Raw genomic sequence first — 23,503 nt, 5'->3', positions numbered from 1 at the left:
GATATCCTCTCTGTGTATCTGGAGAACTGATCATGAATACAGCGAGCTGAGAGACGTTTGGCATAAATCATAACATGTATCAAAATAACAACCCTTTAATACGTCTAATTCAATCATATTTACAGTTTCATTAAAGTCTGTATTGAACTTTAAATCAACATAAAGTTCCCATCATGCACTGCTCTCTGAGAGCTTTCAGTTTATGTTTCCACCAAGCCTTAGAGATTCAGTGAGGAGTTTAATCAGAGTTTTAAATATGAAATATACACACCGCTGCACACTGACAGTGAGCAGAGGAGTGTGTGTTTGTTTCAAAGGAAACATCACGTGACATGTATGAAGGATTTATGTATCATTTATTTCAGATCTGTAGATGTTTCTGCTGATGCTTCTCTGTTGCTGTCGTTCTGCACCTGTCCACCAGGTGTCCTCATTTCACATCCTGCAGTGGAGACAGTGATTGAACACTTTGTAATAACACCTGTCTCTACTGTGAAACTCTCACTGCCTCAACAAACACGTGTTTCCAGTTCAATCTGAACCTTAGTCTCTATCTGTCTGTTCATATCTCACTTAAAAAAAAGATCAAAAAGGAACTCAAACTTGAGTTTTACAGTTTTCTGAGGGACAACAAATGACGTATTACAGATCTGAAGTCACCAGCCTCCTTGCAGTACATTCAAAATAGGATTTCTGTATTAACAAATAACCACAGGTAAAAACAAAGTGGGGCTGAAATCCAGACACACACATTAATACAAATGTACGATCAGCACGGATAAATCCAATCAAGGATCAAAAGTTAAAACATGGTGGATAACTTCCAGTGATCTTTTAAAGAGTCTTTCCCGTTTGTGTAGTGTTCACAGAATGTAATGTGATTACAGCAAACAGGGAATACATCAATAAACACTAAATCTCATGTTTTGGGTTCTCTTCTTAAAAGCTTCTGCACACAAAGTCATTTTCCATCATCTGTAGCTTTCTGACACTTTTTTGGAGTCGATTTGTGTTTTCTTACTTTTTGTTTTTGTTTTTACTTTATGCTCTGATGATGCTAACACATGTTTTGTTATTCGACTCGTGATAGTCGGGTTATTCCTACGGCAAACTTTGAAGACACAGAAAGAGACAGAAATGACAGGTGCTCCAACTGCCACTCCAAAGGGGATCCAGTTTGTTCTCTCTCTCTCTGGTTGAGGACTCTCTGTTGGTCTCTGGGTTTGGAGCTCAGCAGCAGCTGTGGGAAATACACAGTTAGTAACATCATGTTGACGGGGAGAAGACCTCTTTTTGTGAAAATGAAAACTAAATATAATAATCCTATTTCGCATCAGAGGTTGCAATAACTTTGAATCTTTATTTATCATTGCACCAGTTTACTCACCAGTGACATTGAGCAAGCATCTCCTAGAGTTAGTCCCATCAGGTCTGACGAGTATGTCACACACATAAAACCCAGAGTCATTGGTCCTGAGTCTGGAGACATGAAGTGTGAGGCGTCCTTCTGTGAGGACGTCTTTGTCCCACTGGACTCGTCCTGCAAACTGTGGATCCTGAGACTCTGGGGATTCAACACCTTCATTTAGATTAAACAGGAGGTAGGGTCTGCTCTCAGTAAACAGGTGACAGAAGGTAGAAATGGATCTGAGGGAAGTGTCTCTTCTGGAGCTGAAGGTCCACTCCAGGGTGATGTTCTGGTTCTCCTCTGCCTGATAGGAAGTCTGAGTCACATTCACTACAAATGTTCCTGTGGAGGAGAAACAGAGGGACTCTTTAAACTGCAGTTATGTTCCTGTGGAGGAGACACAGAGGGACTCTTTAAACTGCAGCTATGTTCCTGTGGAGGAGACACAGAGGGACTCTTTAAACTGCAACTATGTTCCTGTGGAGGAGACACAGAGGGACTCTTTAAACTGCAGCTATGTTCCTGTGGAGGAGACACAGAGGGACTCTTTAAACTGCAGCTATGTTCCTGTGGAGGAGACACAGAGGGACTCTTTAAACTGCAACTATGTTCCTGTGGAAGAGACACAGAGGGACTCTTTAAACTGCAGCTATGTTCCTGTGGAGGAGACACAGAGGGACTCTTTAAACTGCAGCTATATTTCTGTGGAGGAGACACAGAGGGACTCTTTAAACTGCAGGTATTTGTTTCTGTGGAGGAGACATATAGGGACTCTTTAAACTGCAGCTATGTTCCTGTGGAGGAGAGACAGAGGGACTCTTTAAACGGTAGCTATGTTCCTGTGGAGGAGACAGAGAGGGACTCTTTAAACTGCAGCTATGTTCCTGTGGAGGAGACACAGAGGGACTCTTTAAACTGCAGCTATGTTTCTGTGGAGGAGACACAGAGGGACTCTTTAAACCGCATCTATGTTCCTGTGGAGGAGACAGAGAGGGACTCTTTAAACTGCAGCTATGTTCCTGTGGAGGAGACACAGAGGGACTCTTTAAACTGCAGCTATGTTCCTGTGGAGGAGACACAGAGGGACTCTTTAAACTGCAGCTATGTTCCTGTGGTGGAGACACAGAGGGACTCTTTAAACTAAAGCTATGATTCTGTGCTGCTTTACTGAGAACAGCTTTAAAGAGACTAACTGAAGCTAACCAGAGACAAAGGTCTCCTCAGGTGAGGAAGAGTTTTAGGGTATGAGGGAACATAAAGAAGAAAAGGACTATTTTACTTTTTTATTCAGCATGTTGAGAAAAAGCCAAAATGTTGAGTAAAATATAAATCTTTCAATTTGAGTTATTAGGAAAAATGTATCAGAAAAAAACATTAAAAGTTTAATTATTGAGAATAAACATTGAACTTTTAAGAATAAATTACTTGTAACAAACTACTTTTGTTAGAGAATATACTGAAAGTTCCACTTCTTGACATTTTGATTTAAAAATCTAAATGAATCAGAATCTCCCTCCTCAGTTTTGACCCTCTTTTCTTGCACTAACAGTGTTCCATACCAAAGAGCTCTAACATGCTTCTTTAGGAAAAGGTTCAACGTGACACAAAAGGTTTTTCAATAATATTCAATGTGTCTAAGAGAGAAATAAAGGAGTAGACTAACCAGAGACACAGGGGGTGAGGAAGAGGAGCAGCAGGAGGAGGAAGATCATCTTCTCCCTGTGAGGACACACACACACACACACACACACACACACACACACACACACACACACACACACACACACACACACACACACACACACACACACACACACACACACACACACACACACACACACACACACACACACACACACACACACACACACACACACACACACACACACACACTAGAAGACTTACTGCTTTGAGATCAGTGAACAAATACAGGACCAACTGAACCCCTCCAGTTTTATTTCAGAATCTCTCTGAATAACATAATATGTAATAATAATAACAATAATAACAATAATAACAATAATAATAATAATAATGATAATAATAATGCTAATGATAATAATAATATTAATATTAATAATAATGATAATGATAATAATAATAATGATAATGATAATAATAATAATGATAATAATAATAATAATGATAATAATAATAATATTAATAATAATGATAATAATAATAATAATAATAATAATAATGATAATAATAATAATAATAATAATAATAATAATAATAATAATAATAATAATGATAATAATAATAGTAGTGAATGTGTGCTTCGTGAGGTTAAAGGGACAGCTTTTGCATTTTTCATGCTGAGTTGAGGAATGTAGTTTTTAATATTGCTGTGTCACGTGTCTCAACGTATTTTCTGAAGATAAAATCCAGCTTGAGTAAAGCGGTTGAAACTCTGGCCCGATTCCAATACAAACTCTGCCTCTATCAACAGTCAATATTGTTCTCTCTGATCATGCAAAGTGGAGGGAAATGCAGATAGGCCTACTTTGAGAAAGCCTCTCCATTCTCCAATCTGTCGACCGTGGATTCGTTACATCATTTCTCGGGAGAGAAACATTATAGTATAAGTGGCATGTCTTTTTTTTTATAAACCTCTTCTCATATATTTTAATCTGAGTTAAAAAAGCTTTTCGTGCTCATGATATAAAAATAAGAGACAATGTTTGCTTACCCTTCCAGCGAGACGAGCGAGACAAAACAAACTTTGGTTCCTGCTTTTATATCAAGAGCAGATGGTTCCTACAATAAAACATTTAGATACACTGGTAAATACAATAAAAATAATATAATGTAACCTTTAAGTTATTTACATTTGTATGAATATTTGTAATGCCCATATTATTCTTCAAACTGTAAACTGTTTAATAGACAATTAATATAGTTGTATGTGAATAACCTGAAAATGAAGTAGTATTTATGTACATTCCTTATGATCACATATACCGGTGTCTGTGACGTGTTTATTAGTTTTGTGCACTTTGTTTACAGAAACCGGGGGGTTTGGAAAGAGCTTAACCAAAAAAAGGGGAAGCTGGTAAAATACGTTAGTCACAAAGTTAGGACAGTTGCTCTGTTTCTTGCAGAGATAGAGATTGTTGTGTATTAGTAGAAAGAAATTAATGAAACAAGGGACAGAGGATACGGGTACTCAACTCTTTACTGTTCGTCATGCTTAACTGCCACAGCATCAACTCCCGGGCTTACTCTTCTTCTCTCAACATTGTATGTATACTCTGGTTACACTGCGCCCCCTATTGGCAGGAGTATATTAGAACACAACATTTCCCCCCTTCTTAAAAAGAGTTACTTCTCCCCTTGAACAGCATGCATAACATTAGCATTTTAAACAGACACTTACGTAGTAACCATGAAACCATCTGTAATGATAATAACTTCACATATCACAATATGCAGAACATTTTCAAACATTAATTCAACCACAGTTTAAGTGACATAGTCCTCAATCCAAACAGGCTGCTTTCTGATTCGCTGGTTCCTGCTCTGAGCACCATGCACTGTAGCTGGCTCAGCAGGCCTCACTTCTTCTGATGGAGGAGTGAATGTTTCTGGAAGCACCGACAGGTGTGAAGCATCCCAGGTTTTTCCATTATCAAGTGTGTAACTGTGAGGTCCTTTCTGCTTGGTCACTTTCAGAGGCTCACTGAACTTTGGCTTTCCCTTTTTGACATGCAGCGGGTTTCTCACACGCACCAGGCTTCCCGGATGTATTTTGGGAATCTTGGCATTTCTTTTTGCATCAGAATATGTTTTCATGTGCCACTGTTTCTTTTCCACTCTGTCTCTCAGTTCCTGATCCTGAGTATCCGTAAGCTGTGGCAGGATTGAGAGTTTGGTTCGCATTTTTCTTCCATACATGAGCTGGAACGGAGATGTCCCTGTAGTGGCGTGAGGTGTAGCTCTGTAGACCTGAAGAAACTCAGTAACGTGAGCTTTCCACGGAGCGTTCTCTCTCTGTGCCGTGAGAATGCTTTCCTTCAGCACTCTATTTAGCCTCTCCACCGCTCCATTTCCTTCTGGATGGTAGATTGTAGTCCTGATGTGTTGGATGTCTCTTTCTTCTAGGAAAAAAGGCGAGTTCTGAGGATGTGAATTGTGGACCGTTATCTGTCACCACAGACACAGGGTTCCCTTTTTGGCTGAACACTGATCTCATGAAGGTGATCACTGTTGCAGTAGTGCATCTTGGGGCAAAACACACTTCTGGCCATTTTGAATAGTAGTCAGTCATAGTAATAGCAAACTTACAGTCCACCGGACCAGTCTCAAATGGGCCCACGATGTCGAGGGCAAGCTTTTGCCATGGCCCCTGAGGCAGAGGGACTGGTGTCATAGGTGCAGGGTTAGTTTTAGCTGTTTTATCATTCATCTGGCAGGACACACAGGCGGCGATAACCGATTGTACCAGTGCATCCATTTTAGGCCACCAATACAAGTCTCTGAGTCTGTTTTGTGCGTACAATGCCTTGGTGGCTCTCGTGTGCTAAGGATACCATGTGTGAGTGTAGCTTTACTGGAACAACTAACCTGTGACTCCCTCTCAGAATGAGTTGTTCATGTGCAGAAAGTTCATTTCTCACCTGGTAGTACGGCAACATGTTAGCAGGCAGGCCTTTGGATGAAGCTGGCCACCCGTCTGTCATGTAGTTGCGTAGCTGACGTAACTCTGGACAGGAAGTGCAGGCATCTGTGAAGTCAGACGAGGGAAAAGCAGTCAGCAGGGCAGAGACAGCAGCAACCATCTCTGGTTCCGTGTCTGAGGTGCAGTCCTGTCCGTGTGGCAGTGGCAGGCGGGAAAGGCAATCTGCTGCATGGTTCTGAGCACCGGGTCTGTAGACAATATCATAGTTGAAGCAGAGTAGCCTTGCCGACCAGCGTGCTACTCTCATACCAGCTCTCCCCATGCCTTTCGTAGCCAAGAGTGTGGTCAAAGCTTGGTGATCAGTCCTTAAGGTGAACTTTGTTCCCCACAAGTAGGTTCTCCAACGCTCTGCAGCCCACACACAGGCCAAAGCTTCTTTTTCTACCACAGAGTACTTTCTCTCTGCAGCACTAAGAGAGCGCGAAGCAAATGCCACTGTTCTTTCAGTGTTGTCACGATGTATCTGTGTCAGCACCCCACCTATGCCATAGTCTGAGGCATCTGTAGACACTATGGTGGGCCGTGACGGGTCAAAAAGAGCGAGTGATGAACTGTCTGTGATGAGTAGTTTAACCTGCTGAAAACTACTCTGTGCCTCATCAGTCCATGTGAATGTAGCTCTGCGTAGCACATCTCTCATTGGTTCCACCACAGTTGCATAGTTCTGTATGAACTTGGAGTACCACGATGTTAGGCCAAGAAAAGACCTGAGAGTCACTGGATCACTGGGTCATGGAGCATCCCGAATAGCTGCAATGTGGTCATCATTTGGCAGCAGACCTTCCTTGCTTATGCTGTGTCCTAGATACGTTAGTTTGTCCTGGTAGAATTTGCATTTATCTGTGTTGAGACTTAGTCCAGCTTCCTGCAGTCGGTACAGTACTGCTTTCAGGCGGGTTTCATGCTCAGCACGGCATGAGGAGTAAATGATGATATCATCCAGATATGCCTGCACTCCAGGTAAATCTTTCAGCACCATGGACATCATCTTCTGAAATGCTGAGGGTGCTGATGCTAGCCCATAGCAAACTCGCTTGTACCTGAAAAGTCCCTCGTGAGTAATGAAAGCAGTCAGATCTCTGCTGTCCTCATGCAGTGGAAGCTGGTAGTATGCATTAGCCAGGTCGAGGGTTGAGAATATGGTAGCTCCTCTGAGTTCTGAGAAGAGCTCCTCCATGTGTGGAATGGGGTAGCAATCCATTATGACGGCCTTGTTAGGCTCCCTGAGGTCTGTACACATCCTTATTTTAGATGAGTTATTTCGTTGAGTCACAACGATCGGTGATACCCAGGGAGAGGCATCTATTTTTTCAATGATGTCAGCATCAAGAAGGCGCTTTAACTCTGCAGAAACAGCATCTCTGACTGAGAATGGAAGCCTTCTCAATTTCTGCTGCACAGGCTTCACCTCATCTTTCAATCTTACTTTGTGTACTACGTTCCTAACACAGCCCATAGGTAAAACTGTATTAACAGGTGCAGATGCAGTAGGTGTCGGTGTAGTAGGAGTTGCAGGTGGGGTTGTTATCTCTCTGACTGTGTGCTCTGACTTCAGTACCACTCTGTTTCTCATGATGACCATTTTCAGTGCCTCAAACAGGTCCAGGCCCAGCAGTATTGAACCTGACTTCACAATGAAAAGGGTAGCTGAGGCAGTATTTCCGTCATGGAATGCACGTAAATGCAGTTTCCCTAGTACTGGGATTCTCTGTCTTGAGTATGTGACTAGAGGAACCTTTGTAGGTTTCAGTTGTATGTGACTGAAATAGGTCTCGTACACATGAGCCGGCAGCAGTGACACTGAAGAACCAGTATCTACTATCATCTCAAATGACTGGTTAGCAGGAGAAAGTCCCAAATCTACAGTGCACATTATTTTCTTCTCTTTTGGGGCAGAATTATTCAGCAATAAAACAGTCAGTTCTGGAATAACGACCTCCCTCACTTCACGTTTTTGTTCTGAACGACACACTTTGGCAAAATGCCCAGTTTTTCCACAGGATTTGCATATTTTGTTTGTAGCAGGGCATTGTGTGGAATTGGCCATATGTTTATCTGAATCACATCTGTAACATCTTTGTGCTTGCTCAGACTTTCTCTCACCTTGCCTTTGTTTACTTGCAGCGGGACGTTTTTGTTCCCATTTTGGCGCGCTGATCTCTCTCACAGGCACTTCACTGTTGGAGAACTCGGCCACGTTGCGCGCCGCCATTTCCACCTGATTTGCAATCTGAATGGCTTTATCCAGTGTCAGTTTGTCTTCTAGCAGCAAGCGTTCACGTATGCGTCCACTGTATGCTTTTTCCACGATCTGATCACGCAGCATATCCTGTTCTGCATTTCCAAATTCACAAAAAACGAGCATTTCACGTAGCGCAGAGACGTACTGTGCAATTGTTTCATCGTGTCTCTGGGCTCGTTGGCGGAACCTGTGTCTCTCCGCAATTACGTTTACCTTCGGCACGAAATGCGCCCGTAGTGCAGCCACGGCATGGTTGTATGTAGTTCCCGTTTCAGTCAATGTGTAGAATATCCTCTGTGCTTCGGTTCCGACGCTGTGTAGCAGCGTTGCACGTATACGGGTATCCGGCCACTTGGCTCCTTCCACGTCGATCACTAGCAGATAGTTTTCGAACATTTTTAGCCATGTTCCAAATGGCATAGTAGGTTCTCCCGGACACTGAAGAAAGGTGGGAGGTAAAGGAGTAGAAGCCACGGCCATCCTCGTCGCCAATTTGTTGTGTATTAGTAGAAAGAAATTAATGAAACAAGGGACAGAGGATACGGGTACTCAACTCTTTACTGTTCGTCATGCTTAACTGCCACAGCATCAACTCCCGGGCTTACTCTTCTTCTCTCAACATTGTATGTATACTCTGGTTACACTGCGCCCCCTATTGGCAGGAGTATATTAGAACACAACAGAGATAAGAAAAACTTGTCCATGCTTTTATTTTCAGACTCGACTACTGCAATAGTGTATTCACAGGGCTCACTAAAAAACCTATCAGAGAGCTGCAGCTGATTCAGGACGCTGCTGCTCGAGTCCTCACTGACACTAGAAAAGTGGATCACATCACTCCGGTTCTGAGATCATTACACTGGCTTCCAGTCTGCCAAAGAATTGATTTTAAAATACTACTGCTAGTTTTTAAATAACTAAATGGCTTAGGACCGAGGTATATAGACGACCTACTCCATCAAAGCAACCAGGAGTCTCAGGTCTTCTGGGTCTGCTTTCTGTTCCGAGAATAACCACTAAACATGGAAAAGCAGCTTTTATATATTATGCCCCAACAATTTGGAACAAACTGCCCAAATTATGCACGTCCGCCGAAACACTTCCTATTTTTAAATCCCGACTAAAAACGCACCTATTTGCCGCCGCTTTTAATTGAGCTGCCCATACTCACACTACAGTATGCCTTTTTAGTCATGTATTCTGTACCTGTTGCGTTTATTTATTTCATTACCTTTGCTTATTATGCCTGTTTTTAAATGTCTTTTTAATAATGTATTTATGCTGTATTTGTTCTTAAATGTCTTTTGATTTTAATCTGTAAAGCACTTTGAATCACCACGTGCTGAAAAGTGCTATATAAATAACATTGCCTCGCCTTGCCTAGCCTATAAGAGGTTCATCTCAACAGGAGAGCAACAGAAAGCAGCAGTAATATATATTTCTTTAATAAAGTAGAAACATGTGTTCTTACCTTTAACTATTTGAGACTGCAGAGACCTCAGTGCTGACAGTTCTGTTTTCTGGTTTTCATGTCTGAATACGTCCGATTACAACAGGAGTACTTCACAGGACTCTGGTTCACCAATCTTTATTTTTTTCAAACTCTATCCCAGCTGCACATTTGGGGCAAGACGCAATAAATAAAGCTTTGCCAGTTTGGGTCCTTATCACAACTGATCAAGATGGCCAAAAGATTCTCTGCTCAGCAGTGGCGTGGAGGCCAAGGGAAGCTAGGCTTCCCCTGTTTTTTCGGATTTTAGTTATAATTTTAATAAATAAATAAAAACACTTCGTTTAGTTTCGGAAATTCTTTGTTGTGTGTTGCTGCCGGCCCGTCTCTCCCCCATTCTCATTGAGTATTTTACAAAGAGTGAAACAGCGCCCCTCTAGAAGTTATGGTGAAACAGTAAATTGCACTCTCTGTTGCGAGAGGAGGCCAGTCGAAATGTGCTTCCCTTGGTGAAAAAAAATGGAGGGATTGACCAATCAAATGAGGCTCACGTCATGCCCCTGCCAACCTGTAATTGGTCAGGGCCATGCCAAGGGAAGCCAGAGGCGGCTGGCTTCCCTTGCCTCACAATCCAATCAAATCGCATCAATTTAGTGGTGCAGTGACGCGTCCCAAAAAGTGGAAGTAAGCTGCGCTCGGTTTCCCTCGACAAAATAGCAATGGGATTTCTCCATAGGATTTTGGAAAATAGCTCGAAAAAAGGTCAGTGGAAAACGAACCTGTTTGATAAATACACGTTTTGTTCAGTCGGATAATATCCACATGTCTACCCTACTTTTATAATTTTCGTATCATAAATCGAATCGATAGAAGATAGATAGCGCCACTGCATCACTCTCACCGCCGTTAGAAAGTAGCATGCAACTGAAGCAAGTGCAATTATGGAGGGTGGAGATTTTGAGTATTTAATCAAAAATAATTGGACTAAACTTCCGCTGCAGCAGCAACAACAAATACAATCTGATGACAGGCCAATGCCCAAACTGGAGCTGTGTACAGCGAGGAACAAAGGAGCGAACCGGACGTAAAACGTTAAAGGTCTCCTGATTTAGTTTGTGAATGAATGCTTATTAGAGTTTCGGCTGGAGAGTGCGTGTGGACCTGTCGGTCAGATAACAGGCGTGTGTAAGTCCTGCATCTGTATGATACAAATGTCTGTAAAATGATACCGGGTGCTGTAATCAGTCATCTGGTTACGTTATTACATTGACCACCACACCCCAAAAGATAGGACGTATTATTGGCTTCCCCTAATATTTTTCCCACGCCACGCTACTGCTGCTCAGAGGGCCTTGCAAATGAAGTCCAAGTCAAAACAACATTTCACAAAACAATACAGCATTTCAAAAAACACCACAGCATTTCAGAAAATACCACAGCATAGAGAGGTGAAGTCCCGCCCATCTACTTCCAACCCATGGGACCCCGGAAGCGGAAAATTATAAATTGAAGTCAATGGAGAGAGAAAAGTTATCTTTTGATCCCGTTTGAATTGTGCCACGAATGACACATATGATGTTTGTCAATCTTAAACAATCATTTCCATGTCAAAAAAGTCACAGTTTGTCGTAAAACTGTTGAAATATAAGACTATGAAAAATACGCAACTAGAAAGACTAAAAATCCCAAATCCCATTCTGGGTCGCGTAAGTGATGTCATAGGCGATAATGCTCCAAGACCATGGATGTATAATAAGAACTGGATACAGCGTGGGAGGAGGGGCCTCATTCATTCCTATGCGAGTTGCTCATTGGCGCATGATGATAAAATGGCCAAATTTGTGAGAGAGCGAAACGTCACAGATTACCCGGCATGCCTGAGAAGTACCCGTATGTGCGCTCATAGAGCATGCGCAACTTTAACCACGGACCCCAAAAGGCTCGTTCACATTAAACACGTCAATTTGCGTACACGTAACAGCACTGCACGTTCATGACAACATGGTAATGATTTGTTATTTTTGATGGATTTGATATTAACGAGGCGGCAGTTAGCAGATGGCGGCTAGCTAGTAATTATGCTAATGTGCACATCAGTCATTATGTACTTAAATTACGCTGTAACAGGATCTAGTGATATCCAAGCAACAGAGCTTCATTTAGCATGAAATAATTATTGCACTGTATATATATATATATATATATATATATATATATATATATATATATATATATATATATATATATATACATACAGTGCAATAATCTTCTTAGTGCAATAAGAAGCTACAGGGACGTTAATCTAACGTCGGTAATATTAACTTTATTTAATACAACCTTTACGGTACAAGATTTAATCATACAGCCCATGTAGTATGATAATGAATTACAGCAAAAATGTGCAATATATCCATTATTACATCTCCGTGGGATGGCAGTAAGGCAATATGGTCCGTTGTTATTGTGCATCCATGGGTAAAGATAAACGCATGTAATGCTGAATGCACGTTCATGTGATGTGACGTCTCCGGAGAGGACTCCGGAGAGGACGCTGGCGTTGACTGTTCGCCGCTTCTCCGCCTCTGTCACCCTCTATCACCCTCAGCTACCATTCGTTCTTCAAACTTTCGAATTGGACCATTGCCCTGCATTTACACATCTTTAAAGGCCCAGTGAAGTGCATTTTTTTGCACCAAAATGAAATGGCAGTTTCATTCCTTACATATCATTGTGCCTGTTCATGGCTAAAATAATTTTTAATAATTCATAATTAATGAATTAATGAATTATTAATTTTGCCATCTGAGCCTAACGGAAATTGCAGACGATAGTGGCTGTGACGTCACAAGATGTACCCAGTTGCGATTGTAAACATGGCGGAGACTCTGGAAAGTGATACTAGTGTGAGAGAAATGATTGATTTGGACAGCTTTTCGGACAGGATAGATGAGGAAAGTGATCAATCTGGTGCACTTTGAGGGCAACATTAAGAGATGTATGGATACAGCTCTCAACACTCATATGAAACATATATTTCAATAATCAAAAAACATTGGAATGATTTCTTAACCTATTTTATACAACTAATATTACATAGATGGAAATATTAGTTTACATAGATGACCAAACCCACTGAGATAACTTAGGCTACAGTTTACCTCCCTGAGCTGACGTTATCTCTCTCAGTCCCACAGGAGAGCACTCTCTCTCTCCTTATTGTTGAAACAGCTAATCTCCGTTAGCTCCGAGCTAGCACCAGATGCTAACAACAACCCTGTAACTCTGTCAGTCTCTCTTTCTCTCTCTCTCGAATCGACCACTGGCCTTTATTTATCATGATCAATCAAATAATCTACGAAACAATGACCCCAGCCAGGCTCACCTTCATCTTTTGGGAACAGAAACATCGCCACTTCGGCAGACTTGACATTACTACAGCCAGCGGCAATGCATCGTTTCCCCTGTGTTTTTCATCCCTCTTTCTTCACTGTCGCCTCCATTGTCAGGTTTTCTCGATTGAAAATCACTTCCAGTCGTCTCCGACACACTTTCCAGGAAAATACTAGCTCAAAAACGTTGAGAAATTCGACTTTGAAAAAGAGAAAAAACGAACGGTGGTGAATGTAAACAGTGCAGCGGCGTCCATCTCGTGAAGTCACGCAGTAGATCGCAAGCCACGCCCACAAAGGCGAAGGTCGACTGCAGATTTCCCCGGAAAATTCAAAACTCGTCAAATTTGTTGCTATTCCAACATTTTTTGATATGGGTTCCAATGGACAATTTTGGTCATTACTATACGTATTAGCATAACAGATCATGCACAGGTGCACACTTCACTGGGCCTTTAATGCAATGCACATTGTTTTTACATTTTTACTTATTTTTGACTTCTGCCTCCGTTGCTGGCTGTAGCCGTCTGCCCTCACGTAGCCATCAACGTGCCGGGTGGCTATTGCTATCTGCTACATCGCCTACTGTCTGTCTCCGTCCCACGCAACAACCGTGGACTCTCTCTGCCTCCTGCCTTCATCTCTGGGGTGCATCTGTCCCGTCTCGCTGCTCACATCCTCCTGCCATGTCGTGGATCTTCCTCGTCTCCACAACAATCCTCCACCTCTGTGAAACTAGCTAGCCCGCTAGCTGCTATCGCTGCCATCACACTGCTCCCAGCCATTCCGCCTGTCATCATGCTGATATACTCCATCTCACAGCTGCTGTCATTGACCAACTCCTCCACTCCTTCTTCCATCTCAGTCATCAGACATCTTGGATTCCTTCGTCGACCCCGCTACATTCACCGAAGCACCCGCCGCAGTTTTGTTTACCTTCAGCACGGAAAATCCATTGCATCCATCTGCTCCATGCAACGCACTGTCGCACACCTGACGCGTCATCAGAACGCAACTCCTACTGCTCCTCTTACACTTTCCCCCGCTCACCTACACTCCCAGCTGCACAGAATACCTGGAGCGGATCCCACTCCCCTCCGCCTCCCAACACATATAACAAGCCATTTCTCCCCACCATCAAGCCCCCCTCCTCTGCTCCCTTGCCCCCCCTCTCATGCCCACCCCTGCGCTGCTAACCTAGACAACCTCATACCTCTCCAGCCTGCCACCACCCCTCCAACCCCCCACTTGACCAATTTTTCCCTTCTAAATATACGGTCACTCAACAATAAAGCCCACATCCTTCACAAACTCATCCTGGACAAATCCATCGACTTCCTTCTGCTCACTGAAACCTGGCAACAACCCAATGACTTCTTCTCGCTTAATCAAACATCCCCCCTGGTTTTAATTACATCACTCAACACCGCCCCTCACGCCGTGGTGGTGGGCTGGCTGTCATCTACAACCAGAACATCCGGACTACAGAACTCACCCTCCCCTCAGTACCATCCTTCGAATTTCTCGCCTTCAAAACCCCTCCCTCACTGACAGTTATCCTCATTTACCGCCCCCCTAAACCACACCCCTCCTTCCTCTCTGATCTCACTGAACTCCTAACCATTGCTTCATCCCTCACGTCTGCTACTGCTACGGCGACCTTAACATCCACATGGACTCCACCACCTGCAAACACGCTTCTGAATTTTCCTCCATTCTGGACAATTTCTCACTTACACAACATGTCACCTTCCCCACCCACGATAAAGGACACATCCTTGACCTTGTCACCTTCCCCACCCACGATAAAGGACACATCCTTGACCTTGTCTGCTCCACCAACCTCACAGTACTCGACCTCCACCCCTGCCCCTTTCCCCTCTCTGACCACAAACTCATACAGTTCACCACCGCCTCCCCCGTCCGCCGCCCCCCCCCCATCCAGGAACATCACTTTCCGTAATTTACGCTCTGTCGATCCCCAGCACCTCTCCGACCTGCTATCCTCTACTCTCGCCCTGGACTCGAACCTCAGCTCACCCGATGACCAACTCAACCACCTTAATTCAACCCTACTCCCCTCCCTCAATAGCTTGGCCCCCCTCAAAAGGAAAAATGTCACTTTTAAAACCTCCTCACCCTGGTTCACCCCTGCACTCCGTAAACTGAAGCAAACCGGCCGCCAGCTTGAACGTCTAACCATGAAATCATCCCTCACAGTTCACCATGAAACCTACAAACTCCATCTCACTACCTACAGAGACGCCCTCACTGCCGCAAAATCTGCTTACCTCTCCACCATCTTTACTGACCCCTGCCGTAACCCCAGGACCCTCTTCTCCACCGTCAACAAGCTCCTCAAACCCCGTGCTGACACCCTCTCTTCCTCCACCTCCACATGCAGTTCATTCCTCCAGTTTTTCTCTGACAAAATCACTGCCATTAATCACTCCCTATCCGCTGCATCTGACACACAAACATCTCCCCCAACATCCACCGCCACAATTCCTCCCTCCATCTCCCTTGACCTCCCGAGCCCTCCTCCCCACGGTATTCTCTCCCAGTTCACTCCGGTTACCCCCCCTGAAATACTCCAACTGATCAGCTCCTCCAAACCCACAACCTGCTCGCTTGACCCTCTACCCACCCCTCTTCTGAAGTCCTGCCTCCCCGTCCTCTGCCCCTACCTTGTCAACCTTTTCAACTCCTCCCTGTCCCAAGGAACCGTTCCCTCTGCCTTCAAAACTGCTGCTGTCACTCCCATCCTCAAGAAACCCGGTCTGGATCCCTCCTCCCTCAGTAATTACCACCCCATCTCCAACCTCCCCTTTCTCTCAAAAACAATAGAACGCATCATCTCCAAACAACTCCACCGCCATCTCCAAACAAATGAACTTTTTGAACCCCTTCAGTCTGGTTTTCGTCCTAACCACAGCACAGAAACGGCACGCATCAAAGTCCTCAATTCCCTCCTCACCTCTGCTGACACCGGTTCCCTCAACATCCTCATCCTCCTTGACCTGAGTGCAACCTTCGATACCGTGAGCCACACCATCCTGCTTACCCGACTCCGGGATATCGGTATCGAAGGTACTGCACTCAGGTGGCTCCAGTCCTACCTCTCCGACAGATCCCACTTCATCTCCCTCAACAATCACTCCTCTACCACAGCTTCAGTCACCCAAGGTGTTCCCCAAGGTTCAGTACTCGGCCCCCTCCTCTTCATCATCTACATCCTCCCCCTATTTAGGGGCAATGGATGTCCACTTGCGGGAGACGACAGACAGTGGTGCGGTTAGCCAAAGTGACAATGGATGTCCACTTGCGGGAGACGACAGACAGTGGTGCGGTTAGCCAAAGTGACAGACCTAATGTTAGACCAATTTACAGGCAATGGACGTCCACTCTCGGGAGAGAGACCTCCAGCATGTGTCCCTGACATGGAGACTCTGTTTATTTCACTCATCCAGGACAGAGACCGGGGAAATCTCCTCTCTGTGGCCCCTCCAAGACCCCCAAAGGACGGACCACAGACCTCCAGCATGTGTCCCTGACATGGGCACCTCCATAACCTTAAACACCGTGAGTCCCCGGACTCCCGGACTTAAGCACTCCCCCACGGACTAAACCCAGATGTTCACACCCTACAGAACTTCATGCCCCTGGCTAACCTAAAGGGGGTGGATTTTGCGGTGCTTTACCGTCCGCACATCGGTATCCATATTCGGCCTTATTCACGGCACCACCACCCCTTCTGTGGAGGATATTCTCATGCTCCTGGTAACCCTTTAAATAGTCTGATACTGTCAGGGCTCATCACCGCACTTTACAAGCCATAAATAATGTTTAAATGGTCGGGGAAAGTGTTTTTAAACGTCTGGAAGAGAGTTGTAGCCTGTCATTTTGCAGGATATCATTTAACATGGAACCTCTCCTGGAAATGCACAGAATATGTCCATTTCCAGGAGAGATTCCATGTTAAATTATATCCTGCAAAATGACAGGCTATAACCCAGGAACAAGTGTTTGAAAGGCGGGGAAAAGTTGTTTAAAATAGTCGGAAAAGTGTTTTTAAACGTCTGGAAGAGAGTTGTTGCCTGTCATTTTGCAGGATATCATTTAACATGGAACCTCTCCTGGAAATGCACAGAATATGTCCATTTCCAGGAGAGATTCCATGTTAAATTATATCCTGCAAAATGACAGGCTATAACCCAGGAACAAGTGTTTGAAAGGCGGGGAAAAGTTGTTTAAAATAGTCGGAAAAGTGTTTTTAAACGTCTGGAAGAGAGTTGTTGCCTGTCATTTTGCAGGATATCATTTAACATGGAACCTCTCCTGGAAATGCACAGAGTATGTCCATTTCCAGGAGAGATTCCATGTTAAATTATATCCTGCAAAATGACAGGCTATAACCCAGGAACAAGTGTTTGAAAGGCGGGGAAAAGTTGTTTAAAATAGTCGGAAAAGTGTTTTTAAACGTCTGGAAGAGAGTTGTTGCCTGTCATTTTGCAGGATATCATTTAACATGGAATCTCTCCTGGAAATGCACAGAATATGTCCATTTCCAGGAGAGATTCATGATGAACCTGCAGGATATCATTTAACATGGAACCTCTCCTGGAAATGCACAGAGTATGTCCATTTTCAGGAGAGATTCCATGTTAAATTATATCCTGCAAAATGACAGGCTATAACCCAGGAACAAGTGTTTGAAAGGCGGGGAAAAGTTGTTTAAAATATACCTCCAGGGCGCATCACCGCATTTTACAAGCCAGGGAAGGTGTCTGAATCCTGGGTAAACATTGTTTAAATAGTCTGACACCTGGCACTGTATTTGCCCCTGGGAAACTTCAAGGTTATATTCATGTTTTATTATTTATTTAATAATCACATGATTTTTACAAAAACAGTATAGCCTACACAGTATACATATATACAATAATAATAATAATAATAATAATATAACAATATACATAATAAAAACATGAAAAGTGGTGAAAATTAGAAAATGTATCCGAAAATAGTGCCTCCTAGTGCGGGCATGTGGACAGTAGCCACAGACTCACAGGCACACACACATGCAGAGATCCAGGGGGCGGAGCACATGGCTTTTTTTACTCAGAAATAAGTCTATGAGAGGCGGGGAGACTCAGAGGACAGGCTGCGTCACCTCACTTTGTAACCCAGGAAAAGAGCAGGAATTCTGGCTGCGTGAGTGTTAAAAGTGCATTCATCTGTGTTAATCCGACAGCCGCAGAGGTGCTGACGCAAAGCAGGCGGAACAAATTGATTATTTGAACCAGGAATAAATGTTTGCAAGGCGGGGAAAGTGTTCCTGCAGCCCCTCCATAACGGTAATAATGATTATAAATGATTTCCAGGGCAGAAAGCGTTTTTTAAATGTGGAAAAAAATATGTTAAACTGTTTAAAAAGCACAAAGTGATTTGAGTGCAGTTCTCATGTGTCCCCACAGGAGGGCACGTCGTCCCAGGGAGCACAGTGCATGGTGACAAGGTACGATTTATACCCTAAAATAGCATGCTAAGCGTGGGTGGATTAGTTTCAAAGCATGCACACTCTGCTCGTGTCAGACTTCCATCAAAAAGACCGGGGAAAACACCTCTCATTAGCCCCTCACAGACCACCAAAGGACGGACTAAGCAGCTCCAGCATGGCTCCCTCACATGGAGCTCAGGTTATTTCATACCTCCAGGAGAGGGACCGGGAAAACCACCTCTCTGTAGCCCCTGACAGACCCCCAAAGGACGGACTAAGGACCTCCGGCAACAGTGGCACTTCCATAACCTCGTGCACCGTGAGACCCCGGGCCCCCGGACTTAAGCACTCCCCCACGGACTAAACCCAGATGTTCACACCCTGCAGAATCTCATGCCCCTGGTCACCTTTAAGGGGGGGTGGATTTTGCGGTGCTTTACCGTCCGAACACAAGCATCAATATTCGTCCTCCTTCACAGCAGCAGCAGCAGCAGCAGCAGCAGCAGCAGCAGCAGCAGCAGCAGCACCTGCCCTGCTGGAGGTTCACACTTTAACTTATTTGTATTCGTTTTTTTTTGTTCCCCCCCTCTGCCTTACACATCCTCCCACACTCGAGCACTCCTCACTCGGACTAAACCCAGATGTTCACACCCTACAGAACTTCATGCCCCTGGTTACCCTAAAGGGGTGGATTTTGCGGTGCTTTACCGTCCGCACATCGGCATACATATTCGGCCTTATTCATGACACTACCACCCCTTCTTTGGAGGATATTCTCATGCTCCTGGTAACCCTTTAAATAGTCTGATACTGTCAGGGCTCATCACCGCACTTTACAAGCCAGAAATAATGTTTAAATGGTCGGGAAAAGTGTTTTTAAACATCTGGAAGAGAGTTGTAGCCTGTCATTTTGCAGGATATAATTTAACATGGAACCTCTCCTGGAAATGCACAGAGTATGTCCATTTCCAGGAGAGGTTACATGTTAAATTATATCCTGCAAAATGACAGGCACTGTATTTGCCCCTGGGAACCTACAAGGTTATACTAATGTTTTTTTAAATTTTTAAATTTTAAATTTTAAATTTAATTATCACACCACTTTTACAAAAACAGTATACAAAATAAACATAATAACAACATGATTAACAGGGGCCTGGAGGCAATATTAGCCGTCTAACTTGTACAGTGCACCGGGGAAAAAAGGTTGAGTCCACGGCCCCTTTCCCCTCATCAGGAGTACCAATCGGTCCTGAAGAAGAGGTATCGCTGCTCTCCGCCCCTGAATCCTCTTCGGAGGTAGCTGACGGTGGTAGACCTCCTTCTGATGATGATGCTGCTGCAGCTGCTGCCGCCGCCCTGAACATGGAGCGGATCTTCAATGCCTCCTTTATTCCAGGCGTATTCGCGTAGAACCGGTCTGCAGTGCTTACGTCGTGGCACATAAACCTAGCCAGAATCGACCTGCTTTCTGGATCTTGGTGATGCTTGATATTGTCAGCCAGGGCAGTGCGCAAGATGGTGAAGGTGACGGCTGTTTCTAGCCCAGCATCAGCCCAAGCCCTCTTCAAGTGAGCGTTCAGGTTCTTGGAAGCCTGCTTCCCCGATGTGAAAAGGAAGAATTCATTCTGAGGACCCGACAAGCCCTCTTTTATCCCCATCCACCGCATGACCCAGCTAAACTCCTTTATTGTAAGCACCAGCTGTGCTTCACCAAATGTCTTGGCAGTCTTGTGATCCTGCACGTGGATGATGTAGCCCTCAGCAGTGCCCCTTCTGTCCGCCTCAAAGACCTCCGTGTTGGTCATGTTTGCGTACACACCCGGACGGTGGCCATACAGGAGGCTCCAATGGAGGGTTAGATAGCCATATAGCAGGTACTGGGTGATTGAGGTCGGATTGCTAGCCATCAGGTCAAGGAGATCAGGGATGCGCTTCTCAGCGGCCGCCATGGCGGCGAGAAGCTCCGCCTGGCTCGGCAGACGATCCAGCTTGTCCCTCTTCACCTTAAACTGGTGGAGAGTGACGGACTTTTTCAAATCGTTAATGTTGGCTTTCACCTCTCTGATGATGTTGGTCATATCAGACTGGGTGAGCCTGCACCCCCGGAGCTTTGATGCAGACAAGTACCTCAGGAAATGGTTCACAGTCTTCAGGAACAACAGCGATGTTGTGACTGTCCGGCCCGACTCTGAAATATACTTGCTCCAGCCACGGACCCTCTTTGTGTCTTTTAGAAACAGCCAGTCTGACAGCCGGTCAACACCATGGGCCATGAATACTATGAAGTTCTTTATCCGGCTGACATTGGACATACAATTCTCTTTCCGTTTTACTGTCGGTGCAAGACCCTCACAATGACCTCTGTATGTCTGAATGTACGTCTCCATGCTTTTAGGCAACGTGATTTCACGCATGGTATTCCGCAGTCCCTTCCCAGTGCACCATTGATTTTGGGAAGAGGGCCAGTCCTTAGCCAGATTAGCTTTCAGCTTATTGGAGACAGACGCACGGGTCTTCTGGCATACAGGGGTCTCACTACAGGAGGCTTCTACGGACCGCATGACAGTCTTCATCGGGGTCTTGCTTCCGGAGGCTTCTGGGGACCGCATCACAGACTTGAGAGGGATCTCACTCGCAGAGGCTTCTATGGACCGCATGACAGTCTTCACCGGGGTCCCACTACCGGAGGCTTCTGGGGACCACATGACAGTCTTCACTGGGGTCTTGCTTCCGGAGGCTTCTGGGGACCGCATCACAGACTTGAGAGTGGTCTCACTACTGGAGGCTTTGTCGGACCGCATGACAGTCTTCACCGGGGTCTTGCTTCCGGAGGCTTCTGGGGACCGCATCACAGACTTGAGAGGGGTCTCACTACCGGAGGCTTTGTCGGACCGCATGACAGTCTTCACCTGGGTCTTGCTTCCGGAGGCTTCTGGGGACCGCATGACAGTCTTCACCGGGCTCTTGCTTCCGGAGGCTTCTGGGGACCGCATGACAGTCTTCACCGGGGTCTCACTACCGGAGGCTTTGTCGGACCGCATGACAGTCTTCACCGGGGTCTTGCTTCCGGAGGCTTCTGGGGACCGCATCACAGACTTGAGGGGGGTCTCACTCGCAGAGGCTTCTATGGACCGCATGACAGTCTTCACCGGGGTCTTGAGAGGGGTATTGCTGCCGGAGGCTACTGAGTTCATGTCGGGGGTACTTGGGATTGCTACGCCCTTAAATCGTATACATTCTTCGTCTTCCTCAAGCAGAGCAGCAGTGGCATTCTGCTTCCTGGGTTTTAGACCCTGTTTTAGCCTGGAGCGCAGGGTCTTCACCTCATCAATGAGGGCATCCTTCTGAGCCCTCAATGCCACATTGTCCAGCCTCACCTGCATGCAGTCCTCTTCGTCACACTCGGTATGTGGGGAGAAGGGTGGAGGGTGCACCGGGTATTCCTCCTCATTGTCTATATCCAATGATGTAGCCATTCCAATGATGGGATTAGTCTCTCGGAGGTCATGGAGCAACTGCAGGGCCACACTATGCTTCAGCCTTGCCATGACCTGATGTGCCTCATCTCGGGAGAACTCAGGGTGGTCACGAGTTACATGACGGTGTAGTTTCCTCCCAGCATACGAACACCCTGTGATGGGACAGGGTTTGGTCCGAACATTTATTCTACCACTGGCCATTTTAAGAATGATGCCTCTTTCATCCAGGTTCCGCACTGCATGTTTGTGCTTAAGGTGCTTATTCAAAGCCAGATAGTGGAGACTGCACACCGGGCATTCGGTCAACATCCTTCCAAAAACACACACAATGAATTCTATTTAAATGGTTTTCTGTTTCTCCGTTTATATGCGTTAGCCAACTGCTGATTGCAACCATGGGTCCGATGCTTCAATGCAGGGAACACGGACCAAGGGGAGGACTTGGGTTACCACCTGGTTAAAATGGTCCCACCTCCGCACTAACGCGGCTGGCGATGGGTCCGATACATTGATTGTTTTTTGTTTCATGGTTCTGCCACGAGCTCACAAGACAGTTTTGGGTACAAAACGTGGGGGTAACAGTACCTCCGGGCGCTCCGTCCCGCTCCGGCTTTCGCCGCAGCGGGGGGAGGAGGCATTGAACCATTCGCACCTGCCCCCGGAGGAGGCAGGGGAGTCAGGTACCCGGAGGCGCACGGTGGACGGCCAGGGTGAGACCGCCACACCGCACTGGAGTCAGAGTTCCGAGTTTTTCGAGCCAGGTCCCGGTGAAACGCAGTACGGAGCACCCGGCAGGAACCTCCAGCAGACCCCCCCGCGCGGTTCCCTCGTCCCTCGGAAGAGGCGGAGAGGTGGGTGTTTTTCATCTGCTGGCGGACTGCCGGGGAGAACGTGCTGCTCGGGAGCCAGGCTCAGAGTTAGTGGCAGTGAGAGCCCGTGCACCTGCCTTTTACAGCAGGCACGCGCTGGTATCGGGGTGGGGAGAGAAGGTAGATGCAGAGGCTGCAGAAACAGCCAGAGCCTTTCCCCTCTAACACACCCCTCATTTGGTTCATGAGCACTGGGCAGAGTCCCCTGTCAACTCTCCTTATATTCCTCCGGAGACCAGTTGGGACATGGCAGCATCCCACTTCGCCTGTTAGACCATATCGTTAAATGAGCTCTGGTATCGGGGTGGGGAGAGAAGGTAGATGCAGAGGCTGCAGAAACAGCCAGAGCCTTTCCCCTCTAACACACCCCTCATTTGGTTCATGAGCACTGGGCAGAGTCCCCTGTCAACTCTCCTTATATTCCTCCGGAGACCAGTAGGGACATGGCAGCATCCCACTTCGCCTGTTAGACCATATCGTTA

General features: G+C 45.6%; 2 long non-coding RNA genes across 2 annotated transcripts; both read right to left on the bottom strand.

The window, feature by feature from the left end:
* Positions 1 to 45: 45 nt before the first annotated feature.
* LOC307031233 lies at positions 46 to 9,900 on the bottom strand. The gene is made up of 4 exons (XR_013805888.1): positions 9,803 to 9,900; positions 3,072 to 3,127; positions 1,388 to 1,750; positions 46 to 1,240 (listed from the first exon to the last, which is right to left on the bottom strand). It is a non-coding gene; the product is annotated as an uncharacterized lncRNA (long non-coding RNA).
* LOC307032474 lies at positions 4,569 to 9,158 on the bottom strand. The gene is made up of 2 exons (XR_013806264.1): positions 8,193 to 9,158; positions 4,569 to 6,134 (listed from the first exon to the last, which is right to left on the bottom strand). It is a non-coding gene; the product is annotated as an uncharacterized lncRNA (long non-coding RNA).
* Positions 9,901 to 23,503: the final 13,603 nt, after the last annotated feature.

Source organism: Notothenia rossii, assembly GCF_949606895.1.
Source record: "Notothenia rossii genome assembly, chromosome: 3".
NCBI classification, from domain to species: domain Eukaryota; kingdom Metazoa; phylum Chordata; class Actinopteri; order Perciformes; family Nototheniidae; genus Notothenia; species Notothenia rossii.
The sequence above is the reverse complement of the archived record's forward strand: the minus strand, read 5'-3'. Positions and strand labels throughout refer to the sequence as shown.